The sequence below is a fragment of the Caretta caretta genome, chromosome 21 (assembly GCF_965140235.1).
Source record: "Caretta caretta isolate rCarCar2 chromosome 21, rCarCar1.hap1, whole genome shotgun sequence".
In the NCBI taxonomy this organism is placed as follows: domain Eukaryota; kingdom Metazoa; phylum Chordata; order Testudines; family Cheloniidae; genus Caretta; species Caretta caretta.
In genome coordinates this window covers 11703546-11727131 of record NC_134226.1, presented here as the reverse complement: position 1 = coordinate 11727131, position 23586 = coordinate 11703546, and the positions used below count along the sequence as shown (strand labels likewise).

At 52.5% G+C, this 23586-nt stretch overlaps 1 protein-coding gene across 1 annotated transcript in view; it reads right to left on the bottom strand.

The window, feature by feature from the left end:
- The window catches only part of MICAL1 (microtubule associated monooxygenase, calponin and LIM domain containing 1), a 46221-nt gene extending 26949 nt beyond the window's left edge, over window positions 1–19272 (bottom strand). Inside the window, exon 1 of the mRNA XM_048827086.2 lies at window positions 19017–19272. The gene's annotated coding sequence lies outside the window, so the exon portion shown is untranslated. The remainder of the gene's footprint in view (window positions 1–19016) is intronic.
- Window positions 19273–23586: the final 4314 nt, after the last annotated feature.

Here is a 23586-nt window from a genome sequence, read left to right as displayed (position 1 = left end):
AAACAACCCCCATTTCACAGACGTTACCCCAAGGCATGACACAGGGGAAGGGAAACCAGGACCACGGGCTCGCTGTAGCGGATCGGACCACATAGCCCGGTCTGCTGCCACTAGATAGCCAACCCCTGATGCTGCAGAGAAGGGACACACACATATACCCACACCGAAACCCACGATGTACCAAGCTAATTGTCCAATTATAACAGACCCCATTTGGGCAACGGCAGGATTTGAACCCAAGAGCTTCAGAGCTAAAAGCATGAGTGTCTACTGCTTGTGCCAAAAGATTAAGGCCTAATATAGCCTTCAGCTATGTTACATTTCACAGCTTACACACAAAGATGTTGGATAGAAACATCAAATACTCTGCTGGGAGGTTGCAAAAGAACACTGTTTTTATTCTTAGAATCCAGAAAGATAACACCGTGACATTCCCCTGGTGTTATCTGGACCAGTGATCTTCTAGGCCACTCCAGTCCTCGGCTCTGGGAGCCAGCCTTACCCTGCTCTGCTGCGAGACCCCCCACTCCTGGGCTGTTCACGCACTGCATCTCGCATGTAAGCTGCTCCCAGATACATGGGTGAGCACTTTTGGCCAGCCGCTGCTTGGATTGTGCAACTAAATGACACTAGCCAATATCTCCGGTCCCAGACACAACCCTAGGAACGTCCGTCTTGCACTGTCCAGTTATGCCCGCTGGATGCCGCAAGCCTATATGAGTTTGTCAATTTAACAAAGAAATTGATATGTACCAGACTTTGTTATCCCAAGGGGAGTCTCTGACATGCTTTAAACCAAACACACTGCTTCAGGTAGAATAAACAAACAAATTTATTAACTACAAAAGATCGATTTTAAGTGATTATAGATCAAAGCACAACAAGTCGGATTTGGTCAAATGAAATAAAAGCAAAACACATTCTAAGTGGATCTTAACACTTTCAGTGCCCTGAAAAACTTAGATGCTTCTCACCACAGGCTGGCTGGTTGCCCTTCAGCCAGGCTCTCCCCTTTGAGCAGCGCTTCAGTCGCTTGGTGGTGATGTCTGTAGGTGGAGGTGGAACAGAGAGAGAGAGAGAGCCTAGCAAACGTCTCTCCCTTTTATCATGTTCTTTTTTCCCTCTTGGCTTTGCCCCCCCACCTTTTAGAGTCAGGTGAGCATTACCTCATCATAGTCCCGCACTGACCCAGGGAAGGGGGGTGACTCACTCAAGAGTCCAACAGATCCTTTGTTGCTGCCTAGGCTAGTGTCCTTTGTTCCTGTGAGGCTTGGTTGGTCCCATACATGCCCTGATGAGGTGTGAACTGCCCCTCTGCTCCTGGAGAGTTTTGCCTGGGCTTGTTTAAAGCCATGAGGACACATTTTCAGCCTCGTAACTCTATACATGAAATTACAACCTATAACATTACTATAACAACAATGCTCAAGTGCATCATGAGCCTTCCGAAGACACCCAACATGACAAACTTTGCATTGGATACCACACAATCATATTATAAGGATGAACACGGGGGTGCAGGATGTTCCCCTGAAATACAGAGTGTCACAAACACGCAGCAACAAAAAACAGAGAGAGAGAGACAAAACAAAGGTTGCTCCCTAAGGCAGAGAGGCACAATTCACCCCGCCTTGTTCATTTCTACACTGGTTCTTTTCAGACTGACTCAGTGCTGGATCACACTGTTGCTACAGAGAGCCTTTGGCCTGCAAGCCGGATCAGGAACCCACACCCACCTTAAAGGGATAGCTTGCACTTCCAACACAAAAAGAAAAGGAGGACTTGGGGCACCTTAGAGACTAATAAATTCATTAGAGCATAAGCTTTTGTGAGCTTCATTGGATCACTTCATTGGATGCAACACAGTCTTCGATATGCCACAAGATAAAGATCCAGATCCTCTTCTTCCTGTGGCAGTGAGTTCCGCAACAACGTGCTGCACCTCTGGCCTTTCACCACCCACGACCTGCAGGTGCTGGGTGCCAAGAAGTTCTATGGGCGCTTCTGCACCGGGGCCTTGGACCACATCAGTGAGTGGGGCTAGGGAAGCAGGGCGGGCACAGCTCTGGGGACAGGGATGTCAGGCGCAAAATGGGTGTGTGGGGGCGGGTGTTGGGGTTGGGTGACAGGATAGTGCCTGGCACACTGCGGCAGGGGTTGGTTGTGTGTGGGGGTGTGGACAAGGCTGTGCCGGGGGCATGTTGCGGCTCTGTGCTAGCATCCGCTACAGGAAGAGCGGAGAGAGCGTAGGCTAAAAAGCTCTAGGCAGAGCGTTCAGATCTGGTGCACAGAGCAAGGCTCCTGTGGCCACATTTAGGCACCTGAATCTAAGCCACCCACACACTCCACCAACCTCCTTGGGAGCTGCAGATGTTCAGCCCCTCTGGATATCCCCTCTGGGATTTAGGAGCCAAGTGTGACAGTTCTGACCAGAGAATTGTAGCAATCAGCCTCTTCAGCAAGTCGGCTTCAGTGCTGGGTAATTTCTTGTGTGCACTGTGCACCTGAAACACACAAAGTGGATCTGTACACAAGTACACAAGTACTCCTTTTCTTTTTGCAAATACAGACTAACACGGCTGCTACTCTGAAAAAAGTGGATCTGGGGAGTTTCAAAGTCTTTTCCTGTGGCATCAGAGGGACCATTCTTCTTCCTCTTTATCACCCATTCAGTTTCGGGAGGGCAGGAGGTTTCCCTGCCAGACAGGGGCCCAGGGCTACTGCATGAATTTCTAAGCGGGCCGGACGTGAGTGGGGACCAGCCGCAGCTCCAGATTTCAGCAGCCTTGCAAAAGACTTCAGGCCCCTCTCAGTCCGCATCTACTGCATCCCAGCGGCCACCGACCTGGCTTCAGTGCTGCAGGCTTTATGGATATTGTGTATGCAGAGCCATGGGTGCTCATGGGTCTGAATAACAAGAGGGCAGAGCTCTCCCCTTACAATCTAAACAGCAGAGCGGATTTATGCCCCTCTCAAGCTCCCCAAGAGACCAGCTGGCTGCCAGCTGGGGAGGGGGAAGATTAGGAAAGAGAACAGAAAGCAGCAGAGGTGTCTGGAATCTACCCAAAGTGGGTGGCGGCTGGTGGTTAGAGTAAATGACTTTGTATAAGTTGCCCTTTTGCGCTGCCCACATCTGACTCCCCTTCCCCCCAGAATCAGCGGGAGTTTTGTCATCGACTTCAATGGGATCAGGAATCTTACCCCCTCCTCCAGCGCCTTCTGTTTAGCCCTTGTCCATACGTGAGAGTCCAGCCACCAGTTTAGCTGCCCCGGGGCAAATCCCCAGTGTAGACGGGCTCCGAGTTGCCATTTGCACTGGTGCAGCTTCCCCTGGTTTCAAGCAGGGCAGAGCTCTGCCGGCATGAATAGCACCTTGGCCTGACTGCAGTAGTGCAGAAACCCCAGCAAGCCCCAAGGCCTTTGTTTAGAGTTAACTGCTGCTCTGGGTGTTATCGGGATAAAAAATATTTCATACTCTTGCTGGAAGCTTGGAACATAACACTGCTTTATGTCTTAGAATCCAGAACAGTGGTTCTCAACCAGGGGTACGCAGGCCCCTGCGGGTACGCAGAGCTCTTCCAGGGAGTACATCGACTCATCTAGGTATTTGCCTAGTTGTACAACAGGCTACAGAAAAAGTACTAACGAAGTCAGTACAAATTAAAATTTCACATATACATACATTTATACTGCTCTATATACTATACACTGAAATGCAAGTACAATATTTGTATTCCAATGGATTTATTTTATAATTATATGGTAAAAACAAGAAAGGAAGCAATTCAGTCCTAGTGGCTATGACACTTTTTTATTTTTATGTCTGATTTTCTAAGCAAGTTGTTTTTAAGTGAGTTGAAACTTGGGGGTACTCAAAACAAATTAGATTCCTGAAAGGGGTACAGTAGTCTGGAAAGGTTGAGAGCCACTGATCCAGAACACACAAGAACCCAAAACAGAGAGAAACAAAGCAGGCTGCTCCCTAAACAGCAAGGAACGACCCACCCCACCTTACTGTAGGCTGGCTGGCCCCAAACTGACTCCGATGTCTGACTCTGATCGCATGCTCTTTGCCACAGAACCCTGGCCCCTAGCCTACAAGCTAAGGGAACACCCCTCCCTGCTCTTAAAATGATAGCTTGCAATTCCAACACAGTCCTCAATACACTACACTGGGTAGTACTGCAAACCCCAGCCTGTTATGTGTTCTCTCCTACCTCGGACACAAACTCACTGCCAGGCAAGTTCCAATTCCAGGATCTTTATTGAAGGCGAGACAAGAAGCACAAAGCACACAGTATAGTCTCTAAGGTGCCACAAGTACTCCTTTTCTTTTTGCGAATACAGACTAACACGGCTGTTCCTCTGAAACTACAAAAGGTGTTTCTTCCCCTCCCCTCCCCCCAGCCCCGCTCTCCTGCTGGTAATAGCTCATCTTAAGTGATCACTCTCCTTACAGTGTGTATGGTAACACCCATTTTTTCATGTTCTGTGTGTATATAAATCTCCCCACTGTATTTTCCACTGAATGCATCCGATGAAGTGAGCTGTAGCTCACGAAAGCTTATGCTCAAATAAATTGGTTAGTCTCTAAGGTGCCACAAGTACTCCTTTTCTTTTTGCGAATACAGACTAACACGGCTGTTCCTCTGAAACCTGTCAGTATTGTTTCCGGCTCTCCTGCTAAGCTTCCAGCCAGGGAATGCCTGCATTTGACTTGCAAATTACACAGACTTGGAATGGAACTGACAAGTGAAAGCAATCAGGATACAAATTAGGGGACTCCTCCAAGGAAGAGGCATTAGAAGGGATTGCCTCTAAACCCTTCCGCTGTCCTGACTCCTTTCCATTGAGTTTAGGGAGTAAAAGGTCTCATCTCTTTAAATTATTATTATTTAAACACTTACGTCGTGGTAATGCCTACAGCCTCCATTGTGCTAGGTGCTGTACAAATAATAACAGGTTTCAGAGGAACAGCCGTGTTAGTCTGTATTCGCAAAAAGAAAAGGAGTACTCTTTACATAATCAAGTCGGGCTATTTCCTGCATATGGCCACATAAACACCACCCTATACCGGAAACCTACTGACCGCTATTCCTACCTGCATGCCTCCAGCTTTCACCCTGACCACACCACACGATCCATCATCTACAGCCAAGCTCTGCGATACAACCGCATTTGCTCCAACCCCTCAGACAGAGACAAACACCTACAAGATCTCTGTCAAGCTTTCTTACAACTACAATACCCACCTGCAGAAGTAAAGAAACAGATTGATAGAGCCAAAAGAGTTCCCAGAAGTTACCTACTACAGGACAGGCCTAACAAAGAAAATAACAGAACGCCACTAGCGGTCACCTTCAGCCCCCAACTAAAACCCCTCCAACGCATTATTAAGGATCTACAACCTATCCTAAAGGATGACCCAACACTCTCACAAGTCTTGGGAGACAGGCCAGTCCTTGCCTACAGACAGCCCCGCAACCTGAAGCAAATACTCACCAACAACCACATACCACACAACAGAACCACTAACCCAGGAACTTATCCTTGCAACAAAGCCCGTTGCCAATTGTGCCCACATATCTATTCAGGGGACACCATCACAGGGCCTAATAACATCAGCCACACTATCAGAGGCTCGTTCACCTGCACATCCACCAATGTGATATATGCCATCATGTGCCAGCAATGCCCCTCTGCCATGTACATTGGTCAAACTGGACAGTCTCTACGTAAAAGAATAAATGGACACAAATCAGATGTCAAGAATTATAACATTCATAAACCAGTCGGAGAACACTTCAATCTCTCTGGTCACGCAATCACAGACATGAAGGTCGCTATCTTAAAACAAAAAAACTTCAAATCCAGACTCCAGCGAGAAACTGCTGAATTGGAATTCATTTGCAAATTGGATACTATTAATTTAGGCTTAAATAGAGACTGGGAGTGGCTAAGTCATTATGCAAGGTAGCCTGTTTCCTCTTGTTTTTTCCTACCCCCTCCCCCCCCAGATGTTCTGGTTTAACTTGGATTTAAACTTGGAGAGTGGTCAGTTTAGATGAGCTATTACCAGCAGGAGAGTGAGTTTGTGTGTGTATGGGGGTGGGGGGGATGTGAGAAAACCTGGATCTATGCAGGAAATAGCCCGACTTGATTATGTAAAGAGTTGTCACTTTGGATGGGCTAGCACCAGCAGGAGAGTGAATTTGTGTGGGGGGGTGGAGGGTGAGAAAACCTGGATTTGTGCTGGAAATGGCCCACCTGTTGATCACTTTAGATAAGCTATTACCAGCAGGACAGTGGGGTGGGAGGAGGTATTGTTTCATATTCTCTGTGTGTATATAAAGTCTGCTGCAGTTTCCACGGTATACATCTGATGAAGTGAGCTGTAGCTCACGAAAGCTCATGCTCAAATAAATTGGTTAGTCTCTAAGGTGCCACAAGTACTCCTTTTCTTTTTACAAATAATAAGTGACAGTCCCTACTTCAAAGAACTTACAGTCTAAAGTGCAAGTGTCTCTGGGGCGAAACACAGCAATTGCTTAACAGCGCAATGCAACATGGCACAAAACTTTGGAGGGGGGAAAGAATTCAGGATCCAATGAAAGTACCATGTTTACAAGGGGGCTTTTAAGTCATTATGGAGTTTATCAACCCCCAAGAGTAACGAGGTGCTCACTATTAATTCTTTTAAGCCCAGGGTCTCATGCAATGTAATTACCTGCTGTTTGTAGAGCCCTGGGAGCTCTTGAGGAAAGGCACCGAAGAAATACAATGCAGTTTTCCATCCACAACAGTTTTGCAAGGCAATCAGCCTCCAGAAGCAATGGGGTAATTGACTAGCACGCACAACGAGAAGTCCTTGTGGCACCTTAGAGATTACCTCTGCAGCAGTACTTGGGTTGAGCAATGCCGCCCTAGATTGAGGAGACATACCAGGGAGGCACAATCATCCCTTAGCATGACCACTGTGTCAGTGTAATATACTCATTTGGGGCAGATCTCTGCCCTGGCTCTTCTCCCACATCCCTAATCAATTCATTGCCAGAATGAGAACCATCTAGACACCTATTCAGCTTAGGACTTGTTTTTCAACTGGAGTGGTGGGAGTCCCTGACTTCTGAGATATCAGGGCCACAGAATCGGCGCTCTGCCCAAGGTGCTGTGCTCTGTGAGTTAAGGAAACATTTTATAGATGGGGAAACTGAGGCACGGAGAAATTAAGATTGTGCAGGAAGCCTGTGGCAGAGCTAGGAATTGAACCCCAGCTCTCTCCGGATTCCCAGCCCAGTGCCCCAGCATTCCCCCCCCGTGGGATGGCTTTTAAGCAGTAGAACATTGCCATAAGCTAGGAAGGAGCAGGCCCTCTAGCCTCGAAAGCATCACGCAGCACATACTTGAGCAATTATATTGTCTTCCCAGGGGCATGGCGTCACAGGGCCAAAGGCAGAGCGAGCAGCTAGCCAACATGCTCAGTAATCGCCGTGAGACACACTTCCTGCTGTGGTTTGTCGCTGTTATGAAACGTAATTTATGGCACACACAAAAATAGAACAATTCGCTGCCAAGAGGTGACTGGAGATACCTGAATCACTCAGGGCGATCTACAGCCCAATTAAAACCACATCAACCCGGGGGTGCTGGAACAATTTTTGTGATGGGGCTGCTGCTGATGGAAACCATGTATTTGGTGTTCGTTATTACCAGCTCAAGCCAGGGGGTGCAGCAGAACCCCTACCTCCAGCACCACTGCATCAACCAGTCGAGAGCCACGCACTGGTGTTGTCCCTCCTCTTCAGCTTGGAACAAACAGCGCAGGGCATTTCCTGGGGATTGAGGGCTATTTGGGGCTAGCTCGTTCTCATCCCCGTCTTTGCCCATCTGCTCTGCTCAGCCAGACAGCAATCGCCAGGAAATGAGTCACTGTGAATGCTGAACAATACAATGGGACAATGCAATGCACAAGGAAAGCACAATGGGAAAAGGCAGTTGGACGTTACAGCCTCCGGCCCAGATCCACAAAAGTCCCAGGTTTGGCTCCGTTGCAATCCACATACCACCCACCGTCCCCTGTAGGTTTGGCCTCTGGGCATGGGCACGGCTGCCTCCCTTAGGCACCCGGGACCAATCTCCCACCTAAGCCCCAGAGCGAGTCACAAACGGGGGGAGGACTGGGCGCTCGGCCAACCTACATTGCACATGCGGCCTGATCCAGAAGGCGAGCTCAGAGGCTGCAGCCCAGATCGGGTCGGGTCCCATTCAAAATCCAGCTGGGGACAACCCAGTGGAGCCACCCACCTTCTAAGTCTTATCCCCGGTGGCTAGAGCACTCACCAGGGAAGTAGAAGACTCGGGGTTAATTCCCTCCCTCTCTGGTCCAGGCCAGATCATTGTTTCATTATTTATCCACAGTGGAACAGCTTCAGCAATCGAGACTAAGGATCACCACATCAGACCATCTCCTAGCTCAAGGCACACTGGAGAGACCCCGGTTCAAATCCTCTCTCCCCCAGCAGTTCTAGGAACCTAGAACAGGGTCTCCGAGAGAGAGGGGCAGGGGTCAGCACACATCCCTCTCGTCGGCATCTCGCATTGGCCAGCTTGAATGCCCCCCACAGCATGCTGGCCCTTGTGGATCACATTCTGACACGCCTCATTTCCCCTAGTGATTGTACAGGGGCCCCGGTGCTTAGCTCCACTTTGTGGTTCACAGTGTTCCTGTGATTTTCTAGGTGCCTAAAAGTAAGGTGCCATGACACTGAGCGTTGCAAGCAGATCCAGGCCTCTGTCTACACTGGAACTGGCTTTAAACTCTTCTCCAGCAGCTAACCCAGTTCAGAGCACAGATTTGGCTGGGAAATACAAACGGGGCCAAATCACATTCTCATACGACCTAGTGCTGATACAACGCATTTCACTTGTCCATCCCAAGGAGCTTTCCCGAGGGTCGGGGGCAGTATAAAGCATTTTAGAATCTTAGGGCCACCATTTCAAATGAACTCAAGACCCATCCCTGGGGCCACATTGTCCCAAGAGTTCAGCGCCCCAATAAGGGCCTACATTTTTCAAGAGGGTGGTGAGTTCTTGTGAAAATCTGGCCCCCCACTGCGGGTGCAGCTGAGCTGCTGAACATCTGGCCCTGAGTGGGTAAGGTTTGGGTCAGATTCTAGTCTTAGTAACTCTGCTCAGTTACTCCAGACTCACAGCAGCACTACTGAGATCAAAATCTGGCCCCCCCTTCTAATTTTCCAAACTGGTTTACAACATACTATGGGGACAGGCCCGAACCATGTGGAGACGGAATTTTAAAGGAGTTCAGTGAGCATGCTGCCCAGTGTAAACAGCGAATGGCATTATATCAAAGTCACCAAGCCTCAAACTCCCCACCCCAATGGAAAGCAAGCTGGGTTACGCAGGGGAACAGTCTCTTTCATTTGCTTCTGGTGCCACTGTTTTGCTTTTCCCCTTCCGCCTCCTCGACAGCGTGAGTCGTTGTCAGACAGGGCTGTGATTCAAGGCCATGTTGCGTGTCTATCATCCTCCGGTTTTGCTGTGGTTAGGACAATAAACACGGAGAACGGACGGTTCTGGCAAGCCTCAAAGAGGGAATGAGTTGGATTTTATTACCAGCCTTGACTCATTTCTCTTAGGCCTCATGGAAGAAGTTGTGAAAGGTTTTTCAGAGATGCTGGATGCACACAGCATCCATTGTTTTCGCTGGGCTTTGGATCAGGCCCTTGGACTTTCAGAGGCTCAGGCTGAAAGGCAGTGTGATCCAGGGGATAGGGCACTGCAGCAGGACCCAAGAAAGCCATCTTCTAATCCCAGCTCCGCCAATTACCTTGTCCCACCCTTCATCTATCTTGTCTATGTAGAGCAGGGCATGTCCCTTACTGGGTGTTTGTACAGCACCTAGCACCATGGGGCCCTGACCTTGTCTGGGGCCCTCGAAGTCAGCGTTTCTCAATGACCGGTCCGTGGACCAGCGCTGGTCCCTGAGATCTCTCTGACATAGTCTAGGAAGACAGCAAGCCGGTCCCTGGTATCAAAAAGTTTGGGAAACACTGCTCTCTGTAATAATCTATACCTCTGAACACCAGGCCCTGAGTCTTTAGCTGGGATCTGATGGAGAATGTGTTGTGGCTTGTCAGACCGGCCCCGGGAACAATGAATAACTGACGAGAGGCAGGAACAGTAATTAGATGGTGGAAGAGGCCAGGAAAACCCCACACAGAGGACATGGGCTCTGAGTGACCGAGGCAGAAAATGTGGGTTCAAATCTACATGTAAAACTGGACAAAAAGACATCACTCTCCCTTCACAGGGCAGTGCTCACGGGAGCGTTTCGCACTCATTCCAGGTGAGGTTACTTAAAACCAGGGGGGATTCTGACGACCCAGTGTTCTGCCAGGATGCGGGCACCCCTTCCCCGACTCTTTGGGCGTATCTGCATGCCAGCCGGAGGCGTAATTTCCAGCGTGGGTAGATGCACGCTAATGCACTGAGAATAGACCTCTAGCTACAGTGGGGTGAGTGCTGGCTGCCTGAGTACAGTCCTTCCCAGGGACCCTAGGCACTGACTCGGATGCTAGCCCGTCCCACCCCGGCTACTCTTCTACTTGTATCGCGTTCGCCCGATCAAAGCTAACATACATGCGTCTACCCAAGAAGGGAATACACCCCCATCTCCAATGTAGACGCACCCTATGTCTGTCTAAAATATTGAGTTCACAAGCAGTTCAGAGCAGAACCACTGTCACTCCTCTAGGTTTGTGTGGAAACCCTCAGTCTTGGTTGGAGTCCACAATAACAACACCACTCTGAAGTTCAGCAGAGAACTCCCTGTGGTTCCTCTTTGTTCAGCTGGGAAAAAAAGAAAGAATTGGTTTATTGTTGAGTCTTGGAGGAGAAAAGGGGACTGGATCCTCAGAGCTACCAGAGTCAGGAACAGAACCCAGGGGCTTCAAGGCACATTAATTTCCCTGTCCCTCCATCTTTCTATCTCCATTTCACAGATGGGAAAAGTGAGAGAGACAGGACCTGCCCAAATCCACAGAGCAGGTGCCAGTAATGGAACCCAGGAGTCCCAAGAGGAGAAGGCGGGTGGTGGTGGTCGGGGACTCGCTCCTCCGGGGGACTGAGTCATCTATCTGCCGCCCTGACCGGGAAAACCGAGAAGTCTGCTGCTTGCCGGGGGCTAAGATTCGCGATGTGACGGAGAGACTGCCGAGACTCATCAAGCCCTCGGATCGCTACCCCTTCCTGCTTCTCCACGTGGGCACCAATGATACTGCCAAGAATGACCTTGAGCGGATCACTGCGGACTATGTGGCTCTAGGAAGAAGGATAAAGGAGTTGGAGGTGCAAGTGGTGTTCTCGTCCATCCTCCCCGTGGAAGGAAAAGGCCTAGGTAGGGAGCGTCGAATCGTGGAAGTCAACGAATGGCTACGCAGGTGGTGTCGGAGAGAAGGCTTTGGATTCTTCGACCATGGGATGGTGTTCCAAGAAGGAGTGCTAGGCAGAGACGGGCTCCACTTAACGAAGAGAGGGAAGAGCATCTTCGCGAGCAGGCTGGCTAACCTAGTGAGGAGGGCTTTAAACTAGGTTCACCGGGGGAAGGAGACCAAAGCCCTGAGGTAAGTGGGAAAGCGGGATACCGGGAGGAAGCACAGGCAGGAATGTCTCTGAGGGGAGGGCTCCTGCCTCATACTGAGAATGAGGGGCTATCAGCAGGTTATCTCAAGTGCTTATATACGAATGCACAAAGCCTTGGAAACAAGCAGGGAGAACTGGAGGTCCTGGTGATGTCAAGGAATTATGATGTGATTGGAATAACAGAGACTTGGTGGGATAACTCACATGACTGGAGTACTGTCATGGATGGTTATAAACTGTTCAGGAAGGACAGGCAGGGCAGAAAAGGTGGGGGAGTAGCACTGTATGTAAGGGAGCAGTATGACTGCTCAGAGCTCCGGTACGAAACTGCAGAAAAACCTGAGTGTCTCTGGATTAAGTTTAGAAGTGTGTGCAACAAGAGTGATGTAGTGGTGGGAGTCTGCTATAGACCACCGGACCAGGGGGATGAGGTAGATGAGGCTTTCTTCCGGCAGCTCACGGAAGCTACTGGATCACATGCCCTGATTCTCATGGGTGACTTTAATTTTCCTGATATCTGCTGGGAGAGCAATACAGCGGTGCATAGACAATCCAGGAAGTTTTTGGAAAGCGTAGGGGACAATTTCCTGGCGCAAGTGCTCGAGGAGCCAACTAGGGGGGGCGCTTTTCTTGACCTGCTGCTCACAAACCGGGTAGAATTAGTGGGGGAAGCAAAAGTGGATGGGAATCTGGGGGGCAGTGACCATGAGTTGGTTGAGTTCAGGATCCTGACACAGGGAAGAAAGGTAAGCAGCACGATACGGACCCTGGACTTCAGGAAAGCAGACTTCGACTCCCTCAGGGAACGGATGGCCAGGATCCCCTGGGGGACTAACTTGAAGGGGAAAGGAGTCCAGGAGAGCTGGCTGTATTTCAAGGAATCCCTGTTGAGGTTACAGGGACAAACCATCCCGATGAGTCGAAAGAATAGTAAATATGGCAGGCGACCAGCTTGGCTTAATGGTGAAATCTTAGCGGATCTTAAACATAAAAAAGAAGCTTACAAGAAGTGGAAGGTTGGACATATGACCAGGGAAGAGTATAAAAATATTGCTAGGGCATGTAGGAATGTTATCAGGAGGGCCAAATCGCACCTGGAGCTGCAGCTAGCCAGAGATGTCAAGAGTAACAAGAAGGGTTTCTTCAGGTATGTTGGCAACAAGAAGAAAGCCAAGGAATGTGTGGGCCCCTTACTGAATGAGGGAGGCAAACTAGTGACAGAGGATGTGGAAAAAGCTAATGTACTCAATGCTTTTTTTGCCTCTGTTTTCACTAACAAGGTCAGCTCCCAGACTGCTACGCTGGGCATCACAAAATGGGGAAGAGATGGCCAGCCCTCTGTGGAGATAGAGGTGGTTAGGGACTTTTTAGAAAAGCTGGACGTGCACAAGTCCATGGGGCCGGACAAGTTGCATCCGAGAGTGCTGAAGGAACTGGCGGCTGTGATTGCAGAGCCATTGGCCATTATCTTTGAAAACTCGTGGCGAACCGGGGAAGTCCCGGATGACTGGAAAAAGGCTAATGTAGTGCCAATCTTTAAAAAAGGGAAGAAGGAGGATCCTGGGAACTACAGGCCAGTCAGCCTCACTTCAGTCCCTGGAAAAATCATGGAGCAGGTCCTCAAAGAATCAATCCTGAAGCACTTACATGAGAGGAAAGTGATCAGGAACAGCCAGCATGGATTCACCAAGGGAAGGTCATGCCTGACTAATCTAATCGCCTTCTATGATGAGATTACTGGTTCTGTGGATGAAGGGAAAGCAGTGGATGTATTGTTTCTTGACTTTAGCAAAGCTTTTGACACGGTCTCCCACAGTATTCTTGTCAGCAAGTTAAGGAAGTATGGGCTGGATGAATGCACTACAAGGTGGGTAGAAAGCTGGCTAGATTGTCGGGCTCAACGGGTAGTGATCAATGGCTCCATGTCTAGTTGGCAGCCGGTATCAAGTGGTGTGCCCCAAGGGTCGGTCCTGGGGCCGGTTTTGTTCAATATCTTCATAAATGATCTGGAGGATGGTGTGGATTGCACTCTCAGCAAATTTGCGGATGATACTAAACTGGGAGGAGTGGTAGATACGCTGGAGGGGAGGGATAGGATACAGAAGGACCTAGACAAATTGGAGGATTGGGCCAAAAGAAATCTGATGAGGTTCAATAAGGATAAGTGCAGGGTCCTGCACTTAGGACGGAAGAACCCAATGCACAGCTACAGACTAGGGACCGAATGTCTAGGCAGCAGTTCTGCGGAAAAGGACCTAGGGGTGACAGTGGACGAGAAGCTGGATATGAGTCAGCAGTGTGCCCTTGTTGCCAAGAAGGCCAATGGCATTTTGGGATGTATAAGTAGGGGCATAGCGAGCAGATCGAGGGACGTGATCGTTCCCCTCTATTCGACATTGGTGAGGCCTCATCTGGAGTACTGTGTCCAGTTTTGGGCCCCACACTTCAAGAAGGATGTGGATAAATTGGAGAGAGTCCAGCGAAGGGCAACAAAAATGATTAGGGGTCTGGAACATATGAGTTATGAGGAGAGGCTGAGGGAGCTGGGATTGTTTAGCCTGCAGAAGAGAAGAATGAGGGGGGATTTGATAGCTGTTTTCAACTACCTGAAAGGGGGTTCCAAAGAGGATGGCTCTAGACTGTTCTCAATGGTATCAGATGACAGAACGAGGAGTAATGGTCTCAAGTTACAGTGGGGGAGGTTTAGATTGGATATTAGGAAAAACTTTTTCACTAAGAGGGTAGTGAAACACTGGAATGCGTTACCTAGGGAGGTGGTAGAATCTCCTTCCTTAGAGGTTTTTAAGGTCAGGCTTGACAAAGCCCTGGCTGGGATGATTTAACTGGGAATTGGTCCTGCTTTGAGCAGGGGGTTGGACTAGATGACCTTCTGGGGTCCCTTCCAACCCTTATATTCTATGATTCTATGATTCTATGAGTCCTGACTTGACAGGCCTGTGCGTTAACCACTAGATGGCGATGTCTCCCACATGACACATTGACTCTCCCACTAAGTTATGAATTCAGAAGTTCTATGTGATAGGTGCGGCTGGTAGGACCACCTACTATCAAGGTTGCCCAACGCCTCCCATTATAAGACCCTGTTTTCAGTTGCATATCCCTTTGCCAAACTTTAACAGTTTGGACTGAAATTTTCTATGCCAGGTGTCCACTTCAAGCTGAATATCTTTGGAAAATCCCAATCAAACCAGTGTGGCCATACCCAAGAACAGGGCTAAGGACAAATCCATTGTTTTGCCCACATTAAAAAATCCTGGTGACCTTTTCTCCTTGATGCTTTGGCACAGGGTCTTGCAATTTGGCAGAAGGGTGGCCTGTGCATCAGGGATTGCCTTTTGCTGGCCATGTGAAAATCTGCCCAAATTTGGCCCAGTTATAAGCCTTTGAAAAAATCGCAGTTCACTTATGCTCAGTACAGACTTCTTAGATTTTAGCAGCTTAATTCCCTGAAGATTCTGCATGAACTGAGCATGCTCCAGCCCGGGACTGGACAGAACTTTCTCAGCAATTGCAGTTCTGGGCTTTTGTGAGCCAAGCCGGGTCTGGATCTGGGCACCTGAATTGAGAGGAGGGAGCCTGTCTGTCCGGCAGCGTGGAGGAGGAGTTCCTGACATGAATGCATAGGGAACAATAGCTGGACCTGGGGAAGTTCGGGGTAAAGGACAGATGTAGACCGGGGCAAGAACCCGGGGGGGAGGGGAGGGGTCTGACATGAGCTGGCCCAGGGACTGGAAGGGGCACAGGATGAGAGAGGGAAACTGGGACTGGCTAGCCAAGAACATTTTTGAATGCTTGACTTTGCAACCTTAATAAAGTTCTTTTAACATAGCTTGTATGTGAATTATATATGATGATACCGACCAGCACCTGGCTCTGGAACTAGAGGACATGGAGGACAGTCTAAGAAGACATGGCTATAAAAGGGACCATATAGGAGTTTCTACTTGTGACAAAATTTTAGGGGAAGTCAGAGTGACTGAGCTTTGTGACATTTTCCTCATTTCCTCCCCCGCTGGTTCTTCTTCCTCTTCAGTATTTCCTCCTGTGGGCCCTAACCAGGCAGCCTGTAACTAGCTGCTTTCTCTCCTGCTCTGTGCAATCAGCTACCGTTCAGCATCAGGACAAGTTATCTCTTGTGATGTGGCTAGAGCTGCCTGTTACCCTTATGAAGTAGCTACTGCTAGAGCGAGGGAGGGGCTCCAACAAACGCCTTGTCCAAACTCCCCCTGATCTTTGGGGAAGATAAGATCCAAAGCCTAACTCTACTGCCATCTCGATGGGCTGAACCAAAAACCTGGCTCTGGATACCCCAGATCTTTCCATCTGAATCCAGGCTCTGAGGCTCATGCTGGTCTCTCATGGCATCTCCCAATGTACGCCCAGAACAGTGAAAGCTTCTCCTGCACCATCAATGGTGCCTCTTACCTGGCTCTGGAGCAATCACACTTCTAGGGGATGACAAGAGAATTCAGTTTCCATGACCCATTTGATTCTAAGCCTCCCGGCCAAGACTGCCAGCAACAGGTCTGGTGGCCTGGGGGGATGTGGGCACCCTAGGAACTTGACTGAGCTCACTTGGGTGTACAGGACTGGAGAAAGGAAGCCAGAAGTTTCCAGAGGGATCTAGTTTGGGGTGACACCTGGAGCTCAGGAGTGCAAGCTGGTGGCTATTGGACATACACAGTCCCTCTCCGCGGGGAACCCTGGCCTCTCTGTATGCTCAGTATAGATCTCTTTCCTACAACTCTGCCTGCCTGCCACAGCACTTACTGCTAATGAAACAGGCAGCCTCCAGCCAAAACAGCCATGGCCCGTTCCCAAGCGGCAACAACGCACAAAGTCTATATGCCCCCTGCCCCACCGCTCACACCCAGCAGAACCTCAAGCTGCCCTGGGAGGACTGGAGAGCCCCAGAGAAAGCAACAGGCCACACAAGAACTGCCTGCCCTCTGCCCCCACTCAGCAGCAGGGACACAAGTGGCGCGGGCCTGGGGCAGGGAGGCCTGCAGCTCTCCCTCGTTCGGTTGTTCCCAATGGCGTTTTAATCACAAGACGCTCCTCGCCACATGGACGTAAAAATACGGGGGCCTGTCTGCCTGATGAGCCGTCTCTGGGCTGCTAGGAGCTGGAGATACCCTGTGGCTTGCAGCCCACATTAATATCTCATACCTGCTACGCTCAGGAGCTCCGGGCTTGAACGCCACAAAACCGGTGCTGTCTTGCACCCATTTCCCCCCCACCGTGAGCTCCCGGGGGGATGCGATGTGCGGCAAAAGCCAGTCCCATATCTCCCTTTCCTAGAAACTGTCCCTCCATCCCTAGCTGTCAGACCCAGTCAGGAGCGGGCTCGGCCCTCTGACCCATTTCGCGGTTGGAGCCACGGCAGACGTTAGCTATAGCTAGCAAAACAGCAGCTGATGGAGACGGGCTTTATGGAAACAGGGGAATCGTTAAAGTGGCCCACAGCAATCCCAGCGGGTGAGTGTGATGCTGGGGACGGTCTGCCTGGCCCCTGGCGAGGGAGACCGGAGGGCGCGCCGGACTTAACCGTAGCCCAGCTACGTGCCAGCAGGAGGGGTGGCTTTATCAGGGCAAAGTCCAGCCTGCAGCCTCTGGGGCTGGGCAAAGCGAAAGTGAAGGTGGCGAATGCAGCTCCTCACCTGGGCTGGAGAGAGACGGGAGCCCCCAGCCCCAGCCTGCATCTGCACCCTCAGCTCATTAATGCCAACGGGAGTGGAGCGGCCTCCTAGGAACAGGCTCCTGGAATGGAGCTCCAAGGGGAGGGGGGAAGGGATGGGAGAAATAGGCCCCCCACCTCAACACTGGGTGTGTTTGTGGGGGAAGGGATAACAACCCTTCAACCCTGAGAAGTGGAGGCAGGGAGCTTGTCCCCTCCACTAGGAAAATATCCCCTTTTTCCCAAGGGAGCAGAAACGGCAGCAAGTGAGAAGGGGGGCAAATGCAAAGAGGGGCAAAGTGCCGGAAGGGGGGAGGCGGGTGGGATGGGAGGGAGACTGGCAAGAAACCCTCCCCCCCACACGCAGCATGAAACAGGAGTCGGGAGGGGATCTCGGCCCACGCAGGGGGAGAAGTGAAGGGTGATGCTTTGTCTCGGCCCACGCAGGGGGAGAAGTGAAGGGTGATGCTTTGGGTCGTGCTCCACCAAGGGAAGGTTTAGTTCCCTGAGGGAGGGAGGAGCCACCTTGGGGAGGGACCTTGAGGCTATTCTCCCCCACAGGAAAACAGGGCTGGCTCCTGGCAGGGACCCCACAGGGTTACCCTCCAAAGACAGGCAGAGACAAAGGGCAGCCCGGCTGGGGAAAGATTCCCCCAGATCATGTGGGTGCCAGCCCGTGGGCAGAGTCCAGGCAGATAAACGACTGCACAATGCCATCTGAAAGACTCAGCAGCCCGGCCCTGACGTTCCTCCCCGCCCAGCCCGTCCCCACGGCAGAGTGTGTGCATACCCTGACACACGCCTTGGGGCTCCTGGCCCAGGCCGGGCGGGGTGCTAGGGAGTCAGACAAACCAGCCAGTCATTCTCCAGAGCAGGGGAAACAGGCCGAGCTGGGGGTACAAGCGAGGTGACAGGAAAGGCTCCTTCTGGTCCCAGCCCAGTGTCTTTAGGAGCTCTTGGCCTCCCTGCATCTCACTCCTCCCTGCTGCGAGGAGCTGGGCCAAGTGCCCCTTCAAGGACCTGGGCTGGCAGCCTCAGCCTCCAAAGCCCCATCACTCACTGCTAGGCCATGTCACCGAGGTGGGGGGGAGGGAAGGGGGACGGCGAGGAATCCCTGAGCCAGCTAGCCGCATTCCTCCAGGCTATAGCCACGCTGTGGCGTGTCCTGGGAAGTGCCGGACTTCACTCCAGGGACAAACGCGGGGCCAGATCCTGGGGGTGCAGCGTGCTCCTGGCTCCTCCAAGCGCAGTCAGCGCTAGGAGCCGCCGACCCGCAAGCCTTTTGCACGGCCCCGCAAGGTGCAGGGCAGAATCAGGCCCCGGACTCCCCGGGTGCTCAGCACAGAGCCGCAGAGGTGCTGGAACGAGGGATGCTACCGCACCCCCTGGCTTGAATCGTATACAGTTTAGTTCAATGGCTCTCAGCCCCCCACCCACTGTACAAATGGATCCAGCTCCGGTGGAGAGCTGTGGTGGGCTTTCGGATCACTTGGCCGGTAGCCACATCACTGCCCCCCACCCCGACCCTGCAGCCACCCAGAGGCACCCTGAGGCTCTTGCCGTGCCAGGAGCTGCCTGGATCTCTCCCCGCTGCAGGTGGCCGGGGGAAACGCTGGCAGGGGCAGGCCCCACCTTAAAGCCCCAAAAGTCGACTTACATGCAGAGGCGCCCGGAGAGCTGGCAGCCCCGGCCTGCGGAGGCGCATGGGTTGGCTCGGAGATCCTGGCCCCCCAGGGTCCGCCCCGAGCTCGCTTCCTGCCTGCCGAGGCTGGGCAGGGCCGGGCTGCGTGTGACCGTGCGGGAGTCTCGGTAAGAGAGCAGGAAATGGAAATTAAACCCGCTCTCCGTTTCCTGCTCGCTGCGGCAGCGAGCGCGGTCCAGGCTGTGCAGCCCCCCCGGGCTGGGGGGTGGAGAAGCCGGCAGCTCAGAGACCCGGCCCCCGGGGAGGAGCCGAGACTGCGGAGCTACTGCCAGGAGCATCCTTACGGGGCAGGATGGAAAAGCTGCAGGATTAGCCCAGCCTGCCTCCGAGGGGCTGTCACTCCCCGCCCAGAGCCGGGGTGGGACCCAGGCGTCCTGAGTCCCTGACCCCTTCTGTGACTAGGAGCCCCCCCCCCCCCGCCTCGCCCGGAGCTGGGGGTGGGACCCAGGCGTCCTGAGTCCCTGGCCCCTTCTGTGACTAGGAGCCCTCCCTCCCCTCCTGGAGCTGGGGTTAGGACCTAGGGTTCGGGGCTAGAGCTGGCTGGAAAAAAGTTCTTTAAAAGTTGCCAACATTTTTCAAAAGCGTGTCTGTTTTGCGGCGTTCAGAATGGACCAACTCCCTTTAAAAAAAAACAAACAGAATTGTCACTGAAACTATTCTTGGCTTGCAGAAAACTCAGCTTTCAACACACACAAATTTCTGAGAACTGTTTCTATAACGGTTTGGTTGCAAAATGTTGCAGACAATGTCACAACCCTTCCCCCAACACACACATACCAGCCCCCCCACCCAAAAAAAAGACAACAGCTTTTTGCCATTTTTTTGGTCTTTTTAAGGCAATTGTTTGGGATGGGGGAGAAAAAAATTGTGTTTGAAAATATCTGGCTAGTTCCAGTCCCAGCTGGGCACTCAGACTACCCTGTTAGCCACCACTTCCTCCCCAAGCTGGGCACAGAACCCAGGAGTCCTGACCCCCAGGCCCCTGCTTGAGCCATCTGCCCTTTAAGTTAGCCCTGTCAATGTCACTCAGCCTGTACCTTTTACAAGGCTCCAAGGACACCCTCACCTCACATGCTCCTCAGCCCTGGGAGTGGGGAAGGTCCCAAGGTGAAGAGAAGAGGGTCCCCTGGAGGAACAGGGTGCCCCGCCTGTAGGAGGCACAGGAGACCATGCAAAGCCCAGTGCCCAGGATGCTGCTGCGTGGGGCTGTTAGAATCCTTTATCTGCCCCTCCCTTCTAGTCTCAGGGCTTCAGGCAGGGGTGCAGGAACCATGTGGATAGTGGGGGTGCTGAGAGCCATTGAACCAAACTGTCAACCTTGTCAGTGATGGACACCACGTCAAGCCGGGGGGGGGGCACTGCCCCTAGTTCCAGCCCCTCTGGCTTCAGGGAGAGGCTGCTGCTGGCAACATCACCCCCGCTCACACACAAGGGCAGACACCCCCTCGCACTGGGGAGCTGCTCCCTGGCCTGTCCCTCAGGCAAAGAGAGCAGAACATGCAGGAATCTGGAAGCCTCCCACCGCAGGAGCCCCTCATCCTTTGCTCCCTGGCTGGCCGTGCGCCATATTTAACCCTCCCCTGGCGCTCTCTTTGGAGCCATGGGGTTTTATCCATCTGAGACCTTGTGAGGCCCCTTTGTTGTGGTGCTCTCAAGCCCTCTTCCCCTGCTGTGGGGCTGGCCCCATTGAACTCAGTGGGAGGCTGGGAGCAGCCCAGCTGAGGCCCATAGGCACCCCCTCTAGCGCATGTTGCAGGATCAGGCAGTAGCTAAGAGGAGGGAAGCCCTATGCCTCGTGTAATGAGGCACCTGCCAGGCAGGCAGACCACAGAAAGGGGGTGACTCTGGGCAGGTGGCAGGGCACCATCCAATGTGGTACCCCACATGCCTCCGAGCGGGTGAGGCCAAGGGTGTACCAGCAAACACAGCTAGGGGACAGAGACCTGCTAGCATCCCCCAGCTACTTCCTCCCAGCCCCATCCTTCATCTCTCTTACTCTGATCTCCCTGCTCTGCCTAGCCCAATTCCTGACCTCTCACGCCCCTCCCCCATCCCTCCTTAAAGCCTGCCTTCCCTTTATTATTAGTTATCTTACAGTAGCACCAGCGGGCTCCACCCGGGATCAGACAGCCCTTCCCCAAAGAGCTTCCGTTCCAAATGGATAATGTGGTCAAAAGCGGGGTGGGGAAACTGAGGCACGGCAAGGGGCAGCAGCGCGCCCAGCGGCTCTCACAAAACACAGCCCCACTGACTCCCAGCCCACTGAGCCGCACTGTCCACAGCCCTCCCTTCTCCCCGCCCCTGGCTTGTGCTCATCTGACTAGTTTAGAGCCGTGGTACTCAACCACCAGTACGTGTACCCCGGGGGGACCTCAGCTCACCTAGACAGTTGCCTAGTTTTACAACAGACTGCATAAAAGCCCGAGGGAAGTCAGCACAAATGACAACATCCTGCAGCCAAGGACCTGTTTATACCGCTCTCCGTGCTGTACCCCGAAATGTCAGTGCAGTATTTCCATTCCAGTGGATTTATTTTGTAATTACATGGTCAGCCTGAGCAAGCCAGCCATTTCTCAGTACTCCTGGCTGTGACGCTTTTCTGTGTTTATGTCCGATTTTGTAAGCAAGTCCTTTTGAAGAGAGGTGAAACTTGGGGGCGGGAGGGGGGTACGCAAGACAAATCAGACTCCTGCAAGGGGTAGGGTTGAGAGCCCCTGGCTTAGGCGGAGGGGAGATGGTCCAGCTGGCTGTAAAACGCAGTTACATTTATGTCACACACACGCACCCCCAACTTAACAGGCATCACCCCCCCCCAATTTCACAAGCACCCCCCAAGTCCTGTAGGCCCCTCTCTGGCTCCTGGCCCTGCCTCCAGCAGCCCTGCAGGGTTTTTATAGGGGCAGGTTAAACTTTAAGGCGTTTGTTGACAGAGCTGGGGGAGGGCGGGGGGGGCAGGGACCCTTCCTTGGTCTGCTTATTTGCCGAAGTTACGCTGGGGGGGGGGGGGTGTTCTACTTGTGTCGGACTCGGCGCGGTGTGTTTCTGAATGTCTGACCCCCCCCCCCCGACCCCTCCCCGGGGTAGCTCGCCCCACGTGCTCCCCCGAGATCAGTCACGCAGGGCCAGGAGAAAGACGGGACGGCGACTTACAGCTTGTGGGTCAAGCCGGCCCCGAAATCCTCTGCTGGACTCCATTAGACCTTCCCCACCCGCAGGGCGGGCCGTCCCGCGCCCCGGCGCTGCTCCCGCCCCGGCGGCCGGGCAGCCTCCAGCAGGTGCGGACAATCCCCGGGGCGTGGAGCGAATCAGGCGATCGGCGATTTCCTCTTTCTTACCCGATCAAAGGCAGGGAGAGCAGAGTGCAGGGGTCCTGGGCTGTGCTCAGCCAGACACATTAAGCCTGGACATCGCCTTAATTTCCTGGCTGGGCTTTCCCCAGCTCCTCGCAGGCAGCTAGAGAAACTGCCCCCTTTAATGCCCACCCCCACTGATTACTCAATTGTAAGCGTTAGGGGAGGGAGAGCATCTTTCTCTGTGCGATGCACCTGGTGCCCCTTCCTGGATGCTGCCTTCCAGCAGCTCAGCCCTGGGGCCAAGCATGGGACAGATTTAGATGGCAGAGCATACCATTGAGCAAGCAGCTGATGTCCTAGAATCATAGCATAGCAGGGTTGGAAGGGACCTCAGGAGGTCACCTAGTCCCACCCCCTGCTCAAAGCAGGCCCGATCCCCAATTTTTGCCCCAGATCCCTAAATGCCCCCCCCAAAGGATTGAACTCACAACCCTAGGTTGAGCAGGCCAATGCTCCAGCCACTGTGCTCTCCCTCCCCCAGGGTGTCCGAACCTTACACCTTCAGCGGCTTGGTTACAAGTATGGGACCCTTCTGCAAACGGCTCAGGTGAGAGCCCCCGTGAGGATCGTAATAGCAACCAGCCGATAGATCCACAGAGAAGTAAAGGTAGCACCACGGTTTGTTCCGAGGAGTCCATATGTTAAAGCATCTCCCTTGTACCTGATGGGGGGGGGGTATCTGTCTCTCTTTTCCCTTCCCCCCCATGGGGAGGAAGTGAGTCTACACACTCACGCAGAGCGTGTAGACAAAAGTGGCACTTGTGCCCCTAGCCCTTCCCCCAGGGGGAGGATTAAAGCAGAAACCAGCAGCTGCTTGGGGAGAGGAGGCTGTATCTAGTCAAGAAGGGAGAGAAAGGGGCTGAGGCCCTTCAGGGCAGCTCAACCTGGGGGTGGGGGGAGAGAAGAGAAGGCCAGGAGCTGGGTGGAGGTACCTACAGCCTCCCACCCCTCCACTATCACACCCCCCCTTAGCCCATCATAGTACAAGGGACCCTTGCACCAGACCCAGCCTGGCAAAGCCCTGGCTGGGATGATTTAGTTGGTGCTGGTCCTACTTTGAGCAGGGGGTGGGACTAGATGACCTCGTGAGGTCTCTTCCAACCCTGATCTTCTAGGATTCGGCTGACAAGGGACAATCTGATACTGCTGAGCCCAGCTCTCATGGGTCCAAG